This window comes from Physeter macrocephalus, chromosome 7 (genome assembly GCF_002837175.3).
Source record: "Physeter macrocephalus isolate SW-GA chromosome 7, ASM283717v5, whole genome shotgun sequence".
Lineage (NCBI taxonomy): Eukaryota > Metazoa > Chordata > Mammalia > Artiodactyla > Physeteridae > Physeter > Physeter macrocephalus.
The window spans coordinates 137,290,198-137,308,939 of NC_041220.1; positions in this window are offsets into that span (position 1 = coordinate 137,290,198).

Genomic DNA, 18,742 nt, shown 5'->3' on the forward strand with positions numbered 1-18,742 from the left:
GCACAGGCTCAGCGGCCATGGCTCACGGGCCCAGCCGCTCCGCGGCATGTGGGATCCTCCCAGACCGGGGCGCGAACCCGGTTCCCCTGCATCGGCAGGCGGACGCGCAACCACTGCGCCACCAGGGAAGCCCCTAAATGTTTACTCTTTTAAGCCACTAAGTTTTAGGGTTGTTTATATTGTAACAGAACTTTAGAACAGTTTACTTAATCAAAACGCTATTTAAAATAAACAGCAACGAACATTCTCAACTATTTTCTTTTAAATGAATGAACTCAATATCTATTAATCATTCTTGGTAAAACTATTATCCAATCAAGACTGAATTAAAGCACTTAGAAATGGAAAAACCATGATAAAAACTGATTAGTTATAAGCATTAAATTTATTCAGAAATAATGTTGCTACTGAAAAATTTACTTCTGATGCAAAACAGAATTTATATGAACTTGGACAATGTTAAAATAATGACATAACTAAGCAAAATGATAGTGAGGGCAGAGGAGATTGGAGATTTAGGCAATTGCTATTATCATCACTTTTAGTAAGGAGCCAATTAAACCACAGAGCTTACAAGAACTGTAATTGACTATAGTACCTTAACAACTTTCAAACATTATTAACCTTAGTAAGATCTGTCAGAAAGTAGTATTCCTTATTTAGTAGACACATCTATTTGAATATCAACAATTTTTCCCCTTTTCATTTTACCAAACATAAAGTGTATGCTATAATATTCAAGATAATATCTACAGCATTTTTTGGAAGTGTTTCTTTTTTGGAAGTGTTTCTTTGTTTTTATCTGCATGTATACACTGAATAATGTCTATAGCTCTCTCTCCAACACAGTAGACATAAGCCACATTTGGCTATTTACATTAAAATTAATGAAATCAAATAAAATTAGAAATGCAATTTTACACTTTCACTAGCCACAACTCAAGTGCTCAATAATCAAACATGGCTAGTATCTACTATATTGGAAGTAAAGATATAAAATGAAGTCCACCTAATATTAAGAGTGGTCACTTGTACTGTAATTTGGGGTGTTGTTTTATGTTTTACTTTTGCATCTGTGTATTCTAAATTGCTTAAATAATTGTCAGTGTCCTTGTATCATATTTACAAAAAAAGCAGAAACTAGAATGATTTTTCTTTTTAAAAAGTCTACAGGAAAATAATAAAATATCAATACTGGTTAATTCTGGATGGTGGAGATTCTGAAGATTATGTTTTTTTGTATTTTTAGCATTATAAACATTTTAAAAAATATAATAGGATAGTGGGAACTCTCAGTAGTCTGCTCAATTTTTCTGTAAACTTAAAAAAATTCTAAAAATAAAACATATTGATCATACAATGTGAAAAAAGTTGAGAAAATATTCTTGGTAAAAGTAACAGTCTGAAAAACTTGGAGATAAGAAAGTTCATGGTATATTTGGGAACTTATAAGCTGTTTAGCATGTTTGTCCTATTAAATACAATTAGACAGAATTAAGACTAAAGAGCTAGGCAGAAATTCTTGAAGAGCTCTATGAATCGCTGAAGTATTTGGATTTTATCTTAAGTATGAGAAAGGAGTGAGTGAAACATAACGACCAAAATTCTCTCCCTTGAGAAGCTGGGTGTATGAGGAAGCACACAATACTGTATGGCTTTATCAAGGGTTCTAGAGAGCTCAGGTCAGTTCAACAGTAACATAGATTTGGAGATTGGTTTTACCAAATGAGCTCAGCTTCAAGGCAGTATTTGGCTAGCACAGCCTCTCTTTAGAAGCGGCAGCAGCTGTAGCAATGTGAGACCGACCTGTGTGAGCACCATGGATCTTGGCATTAGGTCCCCCTCAAGCCACAAGAGCAGAAGAGAAGAGTGACAATCATTCAGTGTCTAAGAAGGCTGATTGTGGATGCCATTAAAACGCCACTGAGTATAGATTAGACATGAGGTTGGGAGTGTATTTTGAAGAATGGCTGCCTGTCCTGTAAGAATTAATGATGACAAAGATAAACAAGTACTTTCTATTCGTCTATTGGGTCCATAAACTTACCCTCAGGGTTGTGTAATATGGAACAGAACAAGCTACATAAAATCATTCAAAAATTAGTGGTAAAAGGGGGTGGGGGACAATCAGTTTTTCATTTAAAATACTACAAAATATAAGAATTTGGATTCTCTGGGTTCTCAGCTCCTTTAGCCTCCCTCTGGTCCACCCAATTTTTCTCAGTGGATTTCAAGCCCTCTTGGACTAGAGTAAGGAAATGAGTCATTTAATCTTGAGGTAACCTGCATATTTCCCATTTCTGCCCCTGCCACTGACACGCGTACAACAGAATGGTCTGCAATTTTCCAGATGATGATTCTGGCCAAGCAGTGATACTGTCAAGTTGATTACTCCCTCATCTTTGATACAAGTTTCATCATTGAGTTTCTCTGTACACGGTAGATTCCCTCTCTGAAAATAGCCCCTCTGCTCTTCAATACTGACCACTCAATCATTCATGATTGATACTGACTTCTTACATTTATTATTATTATTGTTGTTGTTGTTGTTATTATTACATGTTTTTGCTCATAAAGGACAGTGTTCTTTGGATTGAAGAATAGTTCACACATTGTAATTTCACCCCTAATTGTTCTCATGTGAACATGCTAACATTGTCAGCAGTATTATTTTGAATACAAAATATGAGCTACGTTGCTTTGAGTGAGTTTGCATTTGTATTTCTTATTATGCTAGATTAAAACCGGACATAACCGGTCACTGTGTGTGTGCCTGCATTAAGCACATTATTTTAGTGCATGAGTAATAATGTTAATAACAATGACAGCAGCAACTATATACAAGAAAACTTTAAAGACAGGAAGGAAGTGCAAGGTGGCAAATCAAATTTCCCTTTACTAGCAAATAAAAATCACTTGGGAAAGAGAAAGAAGTCAAGCAAAGTTAGATTCAGATGCTGAGATAGAGTCTGTTTAAAAAAAGTATTGATTTGCAAGGCTAGCATGATAAAATAATTTTTTGATCTCCAATTAGCCTACTGTCACGCACTCACTTTTTTTTTGTAATTGGTACACAAAGAAACACAACCTCTATATTTGCATCTCATTAAACACGCATATGAGGCGCTAGAATTGGATACCTCTGTAAACTTGATCTAGTTTTAGAAAATGTTTAAAAATACTTAGAATTAATATTGGTTCTTGGAAATCAGCCAAGCCCTGAAAAGTACTGTTAAAAAAGAGTGAACTGAAAAGTAAATATTTCTCATTAATCTCAAATCTACTCCTACAGTACTGAATGAACACACAGTGTTGAAGGGTGACTTGGTGGAATTAAATGTTTTAAGATTTCATTTATCTTACAGTCTCTTTAAATCTGCAGTAAAGTCAACCTGCCCATTACTATAAATAAAATGCAAGCAAGGAAAGTTATAAAGTTTGTAATTCAAAAATGTAGATAGTCTTTATATTTATTAGAACATAGCAAATTTTCCATTTTGGCTTGAATATGCCACCTTTAGCCTTAACTATGGTGAACGTTGCCAAATCCATTCTCTACACGCCTCTGGCATGAAGCAATATTGCTAAGTGTGAAGAACAACCGAGGAGACAGGCTGCAGAATTACTGTGCTTGGGCACCTGCACTTCTCCTCTAGGCAAAGTGAGAAGCGAATGACACATTCGTTCATAAGTCAAATAGAACTGAGTGCAAATCCTACCTTCGCTGTCACAATGCTACGTAATCTTAGATGAGATCTGTGACCTTTATCAGTTTGGTGTCCTTTTTTCTGTTAAAGAAAATGGAAAATTTGGAAAGGATTCACTTAAATTCTCTTAAATTGCCCTTAACCATTCATATTAGAATATTTTTAAATTAAACTTCTAAGATTCAATTAAGCAAAGAGGAAATTTGTAGAGTACTTAAAATTTTCTCAACCTTCTTTGGGCTACAGAAGACACTCCACCCTCATCAACTCTGCTCCAGTAATAGTTATTGCCAACAAAATTGCAATGAGAAAAGTTGTGAGCACAGCTTCTTTCAAGTTCAGCAGGAGAGAATATGATGATTAATTAGTGATGTCTAAGTGTCCAATAGGGCTGAGCATTTGCTAGCCTTGTAAACTATAAATCACGGACTTAAATTGTTTCTTTTACAGACAGCCTATGATTTCCTGTTGATATCACAAGTTCTAGTTTGGTGCAGCAAAAATAATAATAATAAAGAATTGATCTAAACCAGAAGACTTAGTCTCAAGGGACAATATGCTCCTTGATTTTAGATGTTTTAATTCCAGTTGGTCCTTTAATCTCTAAAATTATGTCAAAAGTAACTATTTATAATACTGTTATAAGACATAAATAAAATAACTTATGTGAAAGCACTATGTCAATTATAACTTATTACCCTAACATTACATATTCATTATTTTATTATACACAGCATATTTAGACTCTAAATTTATATTCAGTATGAGACATAAATGTGGGTTGAATTTTTTCCAATTGGTAAATGTAGGCTATTTCGGTGGGTTGCAGTCTTTAGCTCTTTACTTCTTTACTTCTCAAACCATTACAGCATTTTAATGAAAATCACTCTGCATTAAAATGAATAGGAAAAATACACCGTTACTCTGGATCACAGTCGTGATGAGGATCGATCGGCATAGTTACTATTAAAAGAATAAGTCAGATATTTACATTCACATGCATTTATCCATACTGGAATGCCATTTGTAACGTAATTAATGACTTTTTTTCTTGGTTCTTTTTGATAGTGTATCATAAGCATTTTATTTCCTTTCATTTTTAGATAACTGATTTTCAAGCCTCCTAACTTCATGACTAAAAGAATCAAATGTATTCTCTATGGAAAAGTCTGTGTCCAGCGTCTCAAAGTTCATACAACAAGAGCACATTTTAATCCTCTTGTTTAAACACATGGGTAAAATTGTACCGGTACTTAAATTTATACCTTAAAAAGGATGCCACACCTGAGTATCCTCTCTTGTAGTTATTTCTTCCCCCCTGCATCACTTCAGATTGTTCCCGCTCTTTTGCCTTCTAAATACAATTCATTAACAAATAACAACTTTTGCCTCCTAAATATCTCTTCAACCCATTCATTTCTTTCCATATTTAGTACCCATGACCTAATCCACAAATAACCACCATTTCTTTCCTGGACTATTACAATAACCTCCTAACAGGGTTATCAATATTTCCTCCAGCCACTTTCCTAATCCATTTTCCACAGTGAAGTCAGATTAATCATTCAGATAAATCAGATCTGATCTTGGCACCCTTCCCTGGTGGAAATGGCATTTTTTGGCTCTTACTTATTTCTCTAACCTCATCCAGCCCCATGCTTTTCCTTTGCTCTCTCTCCTCCAGCCACTATAGTCTTCATTTAGTTCTCATCTGTCTCCCTTGCATCACAGTAACTTTGCCTACGGTGCCACCTCTCTGTGGAATGCTTTTCCTTCTCTCATCATCAAATGAAATTCTCAGGTCATTCATATTTTCCTCAGAGAAGCCTTTCTGAAATTCAATTAATTGCCTCTCACCTTCATATAAGATTCCATAGAACTATATTCTCTTTTTCAACACTGAAATATTGCATTAGTATGTGCAAATATGTTATTACTATCTGTCCTTACTTTAGGGTATACAGTACATGAGGGCTGGATTTTTTCAGGATACCCATCCCCTAGAACAATCCAACCCCAAAACAACAATAAGTAGCTATTGTTACCAAGTCCAAGCTCATGCTGCTTTCCACACAACAGGCCAGTTCACTGAGAGATGAGTTGCTGGGGGCAAGGAATAGCCAGCAGACCCAAAGATGGTGGGCTCATGCCCCAAAGAACCATCTTGCCTGAGTTAGAATTCAGGCTTCTTTTATACTAAAAGCGGAGGGAGCAAAGTCAAACATTTCCTCTTTCCCGTCAGCCTCTGGAAGGGATGTGTTAATTTCTTCCCCCTGCAGTCATTCACAGGTGGACCTGGTCAGGATGTTTCCTGCGAGCTAAACAAAGGTGTTTTAGCTTAATGCTCATGACCTGGGAGGCAAGGTTCCCAGAGATGGGCCATGATGTGTAATTTAAGCTTATAGGCAACATCCTTTTAGTGATTAACTTGTAACAGAATACAAAGGTTCTTCCCTATTACAACTAGGTGGCAGGCATGTGTTCTGCACTGCAGATGTGTCATTTTACTTAACCCACAGAATAAATCCATAAATTGAGTATAGGTAAGATTATTATTATTTTTAAAATGAGGAACTGGAGGCAAAAAGAGGGCACCTAAATTATGCAGGCCACCGAGCTGGTAAATGGGAGATTTGGGTTTTAAACCAAAAGTCTGTAGGACTTAGCAGAAGCCTGCTAAGAACCTATATGATACGCTGCCTCGTAGGGTAGACGGTTACTGAACATGAGTGAAATGAATAGCTGTTCTACTTCTCAGGACAATCATGATGACCTAAATGTGTGTTTCTACTCATATATTCAAAAATTGGATGCTGATTTATTCAATACACAGTTTAAGTCAAACAATATCAAATACAGCCTCCAAATTTAGTGAAATCCATTTGGTGTCTTTTATGTGACATAGTGCAGACAAACAGAGAGAATGTAATTGTGTTTACATAAATTAGGTTAAAACTTATGCAGCTTCTGTATGTAGGCTAAAAACTGAAAACCAATATTTGAATGTTTTCTTCCATAGTGAATAACATTCGTATGCATAGTAAAGGATTTTGATGGTGTTTTCTGAACATATTATTCAGACAAAAACTTAACTTGATAATTTATTGCTTGATTAATGAAAGGTAGATCAAGGTTTATTCTGCTTAACCTGTTGTTTTAGATCATGACATCTCTCTTATACAGAATGCATCTACTTTGTGATAAGCACCTAGGTGTTATGTATGCAAATATAAGTAAAGCAAATAGTTCTACTTTCTGTACGTTTGGTCTATTGGGAGAAACCGCAACAACAAAAAATAACAGTGCCGTTTGATAAGTGTATAAATTGAGAGGAGTAATTTATCCATGAAAACTTTTCAGGACCAAAAAGAGTCAGCCAGTTGAATATTGGAAAGGATTGTTTTCTCCCTTTGTAAAATCAGAGTTGTAACAATTTTCATTTGGAGGCTCCAGCGTGGTTTATTATGACTGTAGTACAGGATGTGATTGATTAGATTTTGCAGACGTAGACAAGACGGGCATGGAGATCGTGAAAAATGAAGCTAAACATGTTAGCATTGGCCAGATCATGAAGGGGCTTAATATTGTGTTAAGAATGTCAACTTTTTCCTAAATGTTAATGGACATAAAAACATGTAGCAGAAGAGTGACAAATTCATACGGTCATTCAAACAAAATCATCTTTGAGAAGAGCGTGAAGATACATACGGATGAGGGGGAGGTTTTTTTCCCAGTAGAAACAGCAGTTAGAATGCTATTTTAGTAAACCAAAAATTATGAGCACTACACTAAGATTGTTGCATTAGGTCAGAAAAGAAATGGAAGAATCAACCTGATATGGTGACTTATTGAAAATGAGCGATGAAGGGAGGAAGCAAAGATTAATATCAGACTTTGAACTTTCACAATTGATGGAATGAGGATGTCATCTTTTTCTGTCTTACTGTCCCATGCAAACTGTCTTGGACATAACAGGCTCCTCATTTGGGGAGGATTTAGGCATGCTCTCTAGTGTAGATGATTTGATTTAAACTCCCAAAATAAATAAAACTTTAAACATGAGGCAAGGTACAAGCTTAATTTCCAGGTAAGAACATTCAGGAATAAAGAAATTTCTGAGTGTTATGTGGCTAATAAATGCGTAAACTAAGAGGTGAATCCAGATCCATTACTCTCCGTGGAAATTAATTACTATGGATTGTCTGCTGTGTGAAAGATGAAAAGCATCAAACAGTTAAGGAGGTGACTTTATTCAGGCTGCTACAATAGGAAGTACTCTTGATATTAAGTATCATTTGAAAGGAAAGGAGGAAGGACTGGGCTTTAAAGAGCAGATAAACAAGGGAGTCATGAGTGAGTCTTATAGGGGTCATAATGAATGATGAAGAGCAAAGCTTAGTTGAAGGGTGCAGGCAGTTACTCTGCAGACTATGCCAGGGCAGGACGGTCCTTTTGTTAGCTCTTTTCCAGAACACAAAAGGGTAGGGGCAGTTCCTGACCATCTCTGCTTTCTAGAAACCCCAGGCTCAGATAAAGTTCAACACTCTCATCTGTATTTCAATGAAAATGATTTGTTAAAGTAAAATAGCTGTGTAGCAGGGATTATTTAGTAGTTCATGCTAAATAGAAGGTGACAATATTTTTTTTTAGTAATTCCAATTATTAGAGTTACTCTATGTGACACAACAGCTATGTACATAATAGATCATTTATTCTACAATCTTCACCTTTTTTTTCTTATTTTGTTTTCCCTAGGCTTCAAAACTTGTTTCCTGCTATGTACTTGATGTTTCCATACTTATAGTCTCTAAAAACTTACGGTTCCAAATGCTCAAAATCTAACTCATTATCACCTTTCCAAAACATCTTAATTCTATATTCCTTCTATAAATATCCATCCAAACATTCATACTAGAAACTTCAGAGTGACCCAAGACTCCTTCCAATCTCTCACAGAGAATCTTACAGAGAATTGGTATAAAACATCTTATTAATTTTAAAGCCTAAATTGCACTATAGTCTATTTCTTTCATTGTAGCTCCACTGCAATTGCTTTAGGTTTTTATTTGAACAGTTGCTTTGTCTTCTTACTCTTATCTCAGTCCTAGACCATCCAATCCCATCCACTTTGTTGTGGGTTGAGTAATAATAGACAGTATTTTTTGCTTGCTAATTGAAAAAAAGGAAAACAAGAATACACACTTTTTCATTTCTTATGCTAGTATTACGAGATTTTGCCAATGTATTGTTCTGTGTAGCATGTACAATATTTTTTCATGAATCTTAAAGACCTTTATGTCATGTCACCAAGTGGTCCTCCTAGCCTCCTCTGCTCTCAGCTCACATCATTTTCGGCCTTTACTCTGGCATCCAGTGTATACCTGCATGTACCTTGCACAGTACGTCTCCCTTCCTGGTGTACAAATGCCCTTCTTATTCATGTGGAGAACGCCTGTCATCCTGTAAGACCCAGCTCACAGTTAATTTTCTTTCATATGCCTTTGAAGACTATTGCTTTAAACATAAACTTGTGTGTATTTTTACTTTCTACTGTAATTTCTTTTTTTAGCCCACCCCTTCTCTAATCTAGACTGTGAACCAGCTGAGGGCACAGACCACAGGAGAAAGGTGGATAGGAAAATAGATAAAAGCATAGTTTCTAGATTACAATGATTAAATCCCACTTCTGACCAGAATATATATTAACTGGGTAATTCGGAAGAAATTACTTCTTCAGACCTCAAATACCTCACCTGCAAAATAGGGAAATTAATAGTACATATCTTATAGGCCTGTAACATTCTTTAATTGTATCTATGCAAATTAGTTAGAAAAATGCTCATCATGCAAGGTGCTTCCTATAGTAGTAGTGATATTTTTTGTCATTTTCACTATTGTAACTACGATTTTTAACTTTTTAGTACCTAATATAGTGCCTATTAATAATAATAACAATAATAGGTTTATTGATCACTAACGGTGAGGCAGCTGGTATGCTTTGTGATGTTAACATACCGAATCCTAACACCAACTTTCTGAGTTCTTTTCTATTATCCCTATTTTACAGGTGAGGAAACTAAAGCATAGAGAGCTGTAGAGTATTTAAACTCAGGCAATCATACTTCAACGCCCTTACGAAGAATCACTATAGTTAATGCCTCAATAAGGAATAAACTGTCTGATTATAAATGAATTATCGAACGAGAGGCCAATTTTGCTGAAGTGAAAAGAGCCTGAGCTCACCTCCTCTCATGAGCACACCAAAATCACAACTATCAGCAAAACAACCATTGATTAAAAACACTGGAACCTACCAGAAAAGATCTTCTACAGCTGAAGACATAAAGAAGGAACCACAACAAGACCGGTGGCGGGGGGGCGGCGCACTAGCGATATAATCAAATCCCATCGCCCCCCCATGCGTGACCGACCCACACACTGGAGAATAATTATATTGCAGAGGTTCTCCCACAGAAGCAAGAGTTCGCGGGGGCGGGGGGGGGGGGCGCACTAGCGATATAATCAAATCCCATCGCCCCCCCATGCGTGACCGACCCACACACTGGAGAATAATTATATTGCAGAGGTTCTCCCACAGAAGCAAGAGTTCTGAGCCCCATGTCAGGCTCCCCAGCCTTGGGTACCGCACCAGGAAGATGAGCCCCCAGAGCATTTGGCTTTGAAGGCTGGTGGAGCTTAATTGCAGGAGCCTCGCAAGACTGGGGGAAATAAGAGACCTCACCCTTAAGGGCGCACACAAAATCTCATGCGCACCGGGACCCAGGGCGAAAGAAGTAATTTGATAGGAGCCTGGGCCAGACCTACCGGCTGGTCTTGGAGAGTCTCCAGGGAGGGAGCGGGCAGCGTCTGGGGCTCATCCTGGGAACATAGGTACTGGCGGCAGACATCTTGGCTCATGAGCTCCAAGACCCGGCCCCACGCAACAGCCTGCAAGCTTGGTGCCGGGACGCCTCAGGGCAAACAACTACCTGGGCGGGGTCACAGCCCCACCCAGCAGCAGACAGGCTGCCTAAAGACTAAAGAGACTACAGCTGCATCTGGGCTGGCCCAGCTCCACCCAGCCAGTGCACAGGCACTGGCCCCTCCCACCAGGAAACCCGCACAAGCCTCTAGACCAGCCTCATCCACCAGGGGGCAGCCACCAGAAAGAAAACGATGATCCTGCAACACAGGCCAGACCCAACCCTGGGGCCAGCGGGGCTCTGGCTTGGACCACTAGCAGGCGGACGCCTGGGACACCTTAGGGACACCCAGGACCCCATACCCAACTGTGTCAGGAACCAATGCCCCCACCACCAACGATCCGAAAGGAGCTCTAGGATCCCTGGGCCCTGCAGCCAGATTACAGGAGCCAGCTCTGCCTGCCAATCGCCCAGAGCTAACCCCAGGATCTGGCTTCATCTGCTAGTGGGTGGGCAACAGCCCCGGAGTCTTCAGGACCCTGCCACCAGTGAGCCAGCACTAGCCCCAAGGGCACCCTAGGATTCTGCAACCAGCCACCGCTAAACAGCAGCCAGCAGCATCCACATAGGGCAGGACCTGGCAACCAACCGGACTAGGGGCCTAACAGACCACCAGCATAGTTAGGCCACCACAACAGAAGGACCCATGTAGCCCTCTTAGGGGGGACCCCTAGAGCATACAGCTTGGGTGATGAGAGGGGAGTGCATTGCTGGGATGCGTAGGACGCCTCCTACAGAAGGCCACTCCTCCAAGTTTGAGAATCATAACTAACTTACCATATACATAAAAATACAAATAGCAACTTAGACAAAATTAGGCGACAGAGGAATATGTTTCAGATGAAAGACCAAGATAAAACCCAAGAAGAAGAGCTAAGTGAAGTCGAGATGGGCAACCTACACAAGAAAGAGTTCAGAGTAATTGTAAAGATGATCAAAAAACTCAGGAAGAGAATGGATGCAGAGAGCAAGAAGTTAGAGGTTTTTAACAAAGAGTTAGAAAATACAAAGAACAACCAAACAGAGACGAAGAGTATAATAACTGAAATGAATGATCAGGTGAGGTTTAAATAAGACCAAAATTTAATGTACCTAAACCTATCACCTATACTGCAATTATTAAATTTTTAGTTTACAATACAAAATTAAGGATATTGATTCGAATAGAGGCTACAACTATAACAAGTATGCACTGCCTTGAGCCTAATTTATTAGATTAAATATATAGCTTGGATCAAATAGGAATTTAGGATACACAAGGAAACAGATCAATTATAACTACTTAATGTGCAGTGGGTACTATGAGACCCTTGTGATGGCTGACCTAGGGTGACTGGACACTTGGGGTGTGAAGCAGGTACCTTCTAAGGAAGACAGATTATCAAATTTGAAAAGTTGTCCTATTTCAGAAAATTGAATTAAGTTTATCAAAAAATTAAATAAAAATTTTTGGGAATGGTGTTTTGCCCATTCTAAAATTGAAAATATTTCAATTGGGATATAGATTTACTCTTTCATGTCTTCATTATATTAAGGTTTATTTTGGTAAAATTCATTCAAAGTATTATTTTAAGCACAAATTACCTTTACAAATCCTACTGAAGTATAGGGTTTATGAAGGTAATTTTTCATTTTATGACTGCATTTTAGATAGATTTTTAACAGCATGATTTGTAAACCATATTCTTACTTTCAAATGCTATACCTGATCCCTCACATTAGACATCTGAAGGATTGCATTATTTTAACATTCGCAAATGTAGAAATTGGGAAGAGAAAAACGATCCACCTAACCTAATCATCACTCTTTTTAAAGGCTTTTTACCACTTAAATGAAATATGCATGGAAATGGCTATAAATTTATAATTTTTTTTTTTTTTTTTTTTTTTTTGTGGTACGCGGGCCTCTCACTGTTGTGGCCTCTCCCGTTGCGGAGCACAGGCTCCGGACGCGCAGGCTCAGCGGCCGTGGCTCACGGGCCCAGCTGCTCCATGGCATGTGGGATCTTCCCGGACCAGGATCCTCCCAGACCGGGGCACGAACCCGTGTCCCCTGCATCGGCAGGCGGATTCTCAACCACTGCGCCACCAGGGCAGCCCATAAATTTATAATTTTTAAAAGCCAACTATTCTTCAATCAACTTTGTCTCAAGCATGGACATCTAAAATTAGCAACAAAACTATGGCTGCATTTAAACTCCTGATATACACGTACATATGTATTTATTCATTTTACCAATATTATCACATTCATTCCTCACAACAACCCTCTAAAGCAGTTCGTATTTGTATTCCCATTTCAGAGATGAAGAATTGGAGTCTCAGAATGATGAATTATTACCAAAGGGAACATATCAACTTAATTGGCATAGCCAGGAAGTGAAGCCAAATATTGGACTCAAGAGCAATGAAGGTTTTCCTGAGTCCTCTTATTCTTGAGGCATGCCATATCAATTCTTACTAAATAAATATCATCTTATTTATATTAAACAGATTATTAAAATAAACAAGTAACTCGTACGTATCTTTTCTGATAAAATGAATAGAAATGCTGGATTACAAAATCTTAGATAATAAAATAATCGTTTCACAGAACATCCATAAGGGTGTCCTATTATCTAGATTGGCCAGTTTGTGGCACTGGAATCTTGATAAGTTGAGATGAAGAAAAATATTTCTCTTTCCAATACCGGCTGGATTTCTTTTTCTTTCTTTAATTCATCCATTCATTCAAGCGCTTTTTTTCCATTTATTCCATAAATATATTTGAATATATATTACAGGCCAGGCACTGTGCTTTAGGTAGTCAGTGCTGAAAAGACTAACATGGTTTCTGCTGTCAAAGTACCTGACTCTAGGTGATCTTTATTTTGTATCTTCATAGAAAGCAAACAGGTTATTTAAGAATGACAGGAATGGCATTTTTGAAATATGCAACCAAATGTTGAATTGTTGCTGTGAGGAATAGTAACATTCAACTTCTGTCTAAGTTGCCTTTCTTTCATCGTCTTGGCTCTTGGTCTTTTCCTTCTTCTTTCTGCTGTTGCATTTTCCCCACAGTTTTGATGGTTGCAGTGTTACTGAGCTATTATGCAAAATGAAAGAATTGCCATTCTCTATCTGAAGTGCTCAAAGTTTATATTTTAAGCCCAAGAATATATTTTAAAGAGGTTTACCTTCTTTTCTGCTCAATTTCAATTTTATCTGTTTTCAAGGATGGTTCTCTCTAATCTGGGTACTTTCTACCCTGGATTTTGCTGATGAGGCAGAGTTTTAAGAGTATTCTGATACCTCCTGAGAAAAGAGAAGCTTCTAAATCAAGGAAAGTATTACAAGGAAAGTCCTCTCATTCTAGACTCTGTACAAATTCCTATCTCTTCTATAGCAGTTAGGGGTTTTTTATTGTTCAACTATCTATTCCCATCACATTTAGGTTATAGTCGAACACGAATTTATGAAAAGGACATACAAATATGAATTTAAAGATGAAAATTATATTGTTATTATATGACAGGGGTCAAAATTCTTGGTGATTATTTTAGTGTCAGAAAAATATTAATATTTTAAACTAAATATAGGAAAGAAAAAGAAAAAAGTTATAATCAGACATGGAAATGTTTCTTTACCAACTTATAAATAAATGTTGTAAATTACCCTTGAAATTTAAAAAAAAAATGAAAAATCAGTGGGTATCAATATATTCAGACAGTAGGTAAACCTAGAAAACTTGCTCAATTAATTGCTCATTGGGATTCTGTAAATAAATAAAACTGAATCAGAGAAGACCCTGTTTAAAAGGCAAAACCTTACAATTTGCACTAAAATGAAATACTTAATATGTAAATTAAGTATTTAGTGTTTCTCCTACTTCCATTATTCCAAACACTAAACACTAAGTATTTAGTGTTTCTCCTACTTTGCAGAATTATGCTTTTTAGCGTTTTCTGGCTAATGTAACCTAGTGTAAATTGACAAGAGATCAATGAATAGCCATAGATATAAAAAACTATCTTCCAAAGATGCTACCAAAATGTTAAGTGAGCTGTGACACATATAGGAACTTTAAGACGCAACTGGTGATTAAAAATTCATGATGTAAATGTACAATATCATTCTTACTCAGCAATTAATTACTTCCATTCCATTGGAACTATGGAAATAAATCATTTGGCTTTGTTCAGCTGCTTGAATATTTTTGTTTAAACTGCTTTATTTTTTACATTGTTTTAAAGATCACCAGGAGGAAAAAAAAAAGAAAACTATAAAATAATATGTTCTTGTGTTACTTAGTGAAGACAGAAGATAATAACTGAAAAACTTCTATGGTTTGAGAACAGTTTTCTTTATTATTTTTTTAAATTTTTAAAAACATTATTTTATTGATGTATAGCTGATTTACAGTGTTGTTAATTTCTACTGTACAGCAAAGTGATTCAGTTATATATATACATTCTTTTTCATCACGGTTTATCGCAGGATATTGAATATAGTTACCTATGCTCTACAGTAGGACCTTGTTGTTTAACTATTCTATATGTAATAGTTTGCATCTGCTAATCCCAAACTCCCACTCCATCCCTCCTCCTCGTCCCCTCCCCCTTGGAAACCACAAGTCTGTTCTCTATGTCTGTGAGACCGTTTCCGTTTTGTAGATAAGTTCCTTTGTGTCATATTTTAGATTCCACATATAAGTGTTATCATATGGTATTTCTCTTTCTCTGTCTGGCTTACTTCGCTTAGTATGAAAATCTTGAGGCCCATCTATGTTGCTGCAAATGGCATTATTTTGTTCTTTTTATGGAAGAGTAATATTCCACTGTATATATATATATACCACATCTTCTTTATCCATTCATCTGTCAATGCACATTTAGGTTGTTCCCATGTCTTAGCTATTGTGAATAGTGCTGCTGTGAACATTGGGGTGCATGTATCTTTTTGAATTAGAGTTTTGTCTGGATATATGCCCAGGAATGGGATTGCTGGATCATAATGGCAACTCTATTTTTAGTTTTTTATGGAACCTCCATATTGTTTTCCATAGTGGCTGCACCAATTTACATTCCTACCAACAGTGCATGAGGGTTCTTAACAGGCATCTTTTGATTCAACATTATTTACAAAAATAGGCAGGCAGTCAGCAAGCTGTAGTTTTCTGACCCTTGTTCATGAGACACTCTCTGGAAAACACAAACCAGTTAAAAAATAGGCAAGATCTGAACAGACACTATGTAGAAGATAATGTGCCATTAGCCAGTAAATATACAAACAGTTCAATCTCTCAAGTCACCAGAGAGTTTGTGATCAAATTCCCTCCCTGACAGCCCAGGAGGCCTTCAGGTACTTCTCCTAACAGGGCAGGAGGCAGCCATGCAAATGAGATCAGTGATGAGAGCATCTGGGGGCAGCTCTGCCCACCCAGAACAAGGGGGGCATCCCTGTCTACTCTTTATTTACATTGAGAGTATTCAGGACCCTCCTTGGAGGCTTCAGATACACGTAAAAACTGTATATCCTGCCATTTAGCAAGTAAGGGAGGCAAGACCACATCTGGTAAAATCACCGATATGATGCATTGAAAATTTCCAGACCATCCTTCCTGAAGGGTAAATTCTTTCCTCATGAGACGAGAACTGGACAATGGGATTACAGAGTGGAGTCAAAGAGATTTCCAAAGTCCTTTCTGCTTGGTCAGCTGTAATATGCTTCCTCTGAACAAAGCTGATCTCAAACATTTTATTTTATTTATTTATTTTTAATAGATCTTTATTGGAGTATAATTGCTTCACAATGCTGTGTTAGTTTCTGTTGTACACCAAAGTGAATCAGCCACATGCATACATATGTCTCCATATTCCCTCCCTCTTGAGCCTCCCTCCCACCCTCCCTATCCCACCCCTCTAGGTTATCACAGAACATCAAGATGATCTCTCTGTGCTATGTTGCTGCTTCCCACCAAAGCACCAAGCTGATCTCCCTGTGCTATGCGGCTGCTTCCCACTAGCTATCCATTTCATATTTGGTAGTGTATATATGCCCATGCCACTCTCACTTCGCCCCAGGTTCCCCCTCCCACCCCGTGTCCACAAGTCCATTCTTCATGTCTACATCTTTATTCCTGCCCTGCAATTAGGTTCATCAGTACAATTTTAAAATTTTTTTTAGATTCCATATATATGCGTTAGCATACAGTATTTTTTTTCTCTTTCTGACTTACTTCACTCTGTATGACACTCTAGGTCCATCCACCTCAGTACAAATAACTCTATCCATTTCATATTTGGTAGTGTATATATGTCCATGCCACTCTCACTTCGCCCCAGGTTCCCCCTCCCACCCCGTCTCCACAAGTCCATTCTTGATGTCTACATCTTTATTCGTGCCCTGCAATTAGGTTCATCAGTACAATTTTTAAATTTTTTTTAGATTCCATATATATGCGTTAGCATACGGTATTTGTTTTTCTCTTTCTGTCTTACTTCACTCAGTATGACACTCTAGGTCCATCCACCTCAGTACAAATAACTCAACTCCATTTCTTTTTATGGCTGAGTAATATTCTACTATATATATATATGCCACATCTTCTTTATCCATTCATCTGTTGTTGGACATTTAGGTTGGTTCCATGTCCTGGCTGTTGTAAATAGTGCTGCAGTTATCATTGTGGTACATGGCTCATTTTGAATTATGGTTTTCTCAGGGTATATGCCCAGTAGTGGGATAGCTGGATCATATGGTAATTCTATTTTTAGTTTTTTAAGGAACCTCCATACTGTTTTCCATAGTGGTTGTATCAACTTACATTCCCACCAACAGTGCAAGAGGGTTCCCTTTTCTCCACATCAATTTTTTTTAGATTCCATATATATGCGTTAGCATACGGTATTTGTTTTTCTCTTTCTGTCTTACTTCACTCAGTATGACACTCTAGGTCCACCTCAGTACAAATAACTCAACTCCATTTCTTTTTATGGCTGAGTAATATTCTACTATATATATATATGCCACATCTTCTTTATCCATTCATCTGTTGTTGGACATTTAGGTTGGTTCCATGTCCTGGCTATTGTAAAGAATGCTGCAATGAACATTGTGGTGCATTTCTATGTTTCAGTTATGGTTTCCTCAGGGTATATGTCCAGTAGTGGGATTGCTGGGTCATATGGTAGCTCTATTTTTAGTTTTTTAAGGAACCTCCATACTGTTTTCCACAGTGGTTGTATCAATTTACATTTCCACCAACAGTGCAGGAGGGTTCCCTTTTCACCACACCCTTTCCAGCATTTATTCTTTCCAGATTTTTTGATAATAGTCATTCTGACCAGCGTGAGGTGATACCTCATTTTAGTTTTGATTTGCATTTCCCTAATAATTAGTGATGTTGAGCATCTTTTCCCCATTTTTTAACTGGATTGTTTGTTTCTTGGATATTGAGCTCCATGAGCTGTTTGTATATTTTGGAGATTAATCCTTTGTCATTTCATTTGCAAATATTGTCTCCCATTCTGAGTGTTGTCTTTTTGTCTTATTTATGGTTTCCTTTGCTGTGCAAAAGCTTTTCAGTTTCATTAGGTCCCATTTGTTTATTTTTGTTTTAATTTCCATTACTCTAGGAGGTGGGTCAAAAAAGATCTTGCTGTGGTTTACGTCAAAGAGTATTTTTCCTGTTTTCCTCTGAGAGTTTTATAGTGTCTGGTCTTACATTTAGGTCTTTAATCCATTTTGAGTTTATTTTTGTGTATGGTGTTAGGGAGTGTTCTAATTTCATTCTTTTATATGTTCATTCTTTTACATGTAGCTGTCCAATTTTCCCAGCACCACTTATTGAAGAGGCTGTCCTTTCTCCATTGTGTGTTCTTGCCTCCCTTGTCATAAATTAGGTGACAGTATGTGCGTGGGTTTATCTCTGGGCATTCTATCCTGTACCATTGATCTATATTTCTGTTTTTGTGCCAGTACCATGCTGTCTTGATCACTGTAGCTTTGTGGTATAGTTTGAAGTTGGGGAGCCTGATTCCTCCAGTTCCATTTTTCTTTCTCAAGATTGCT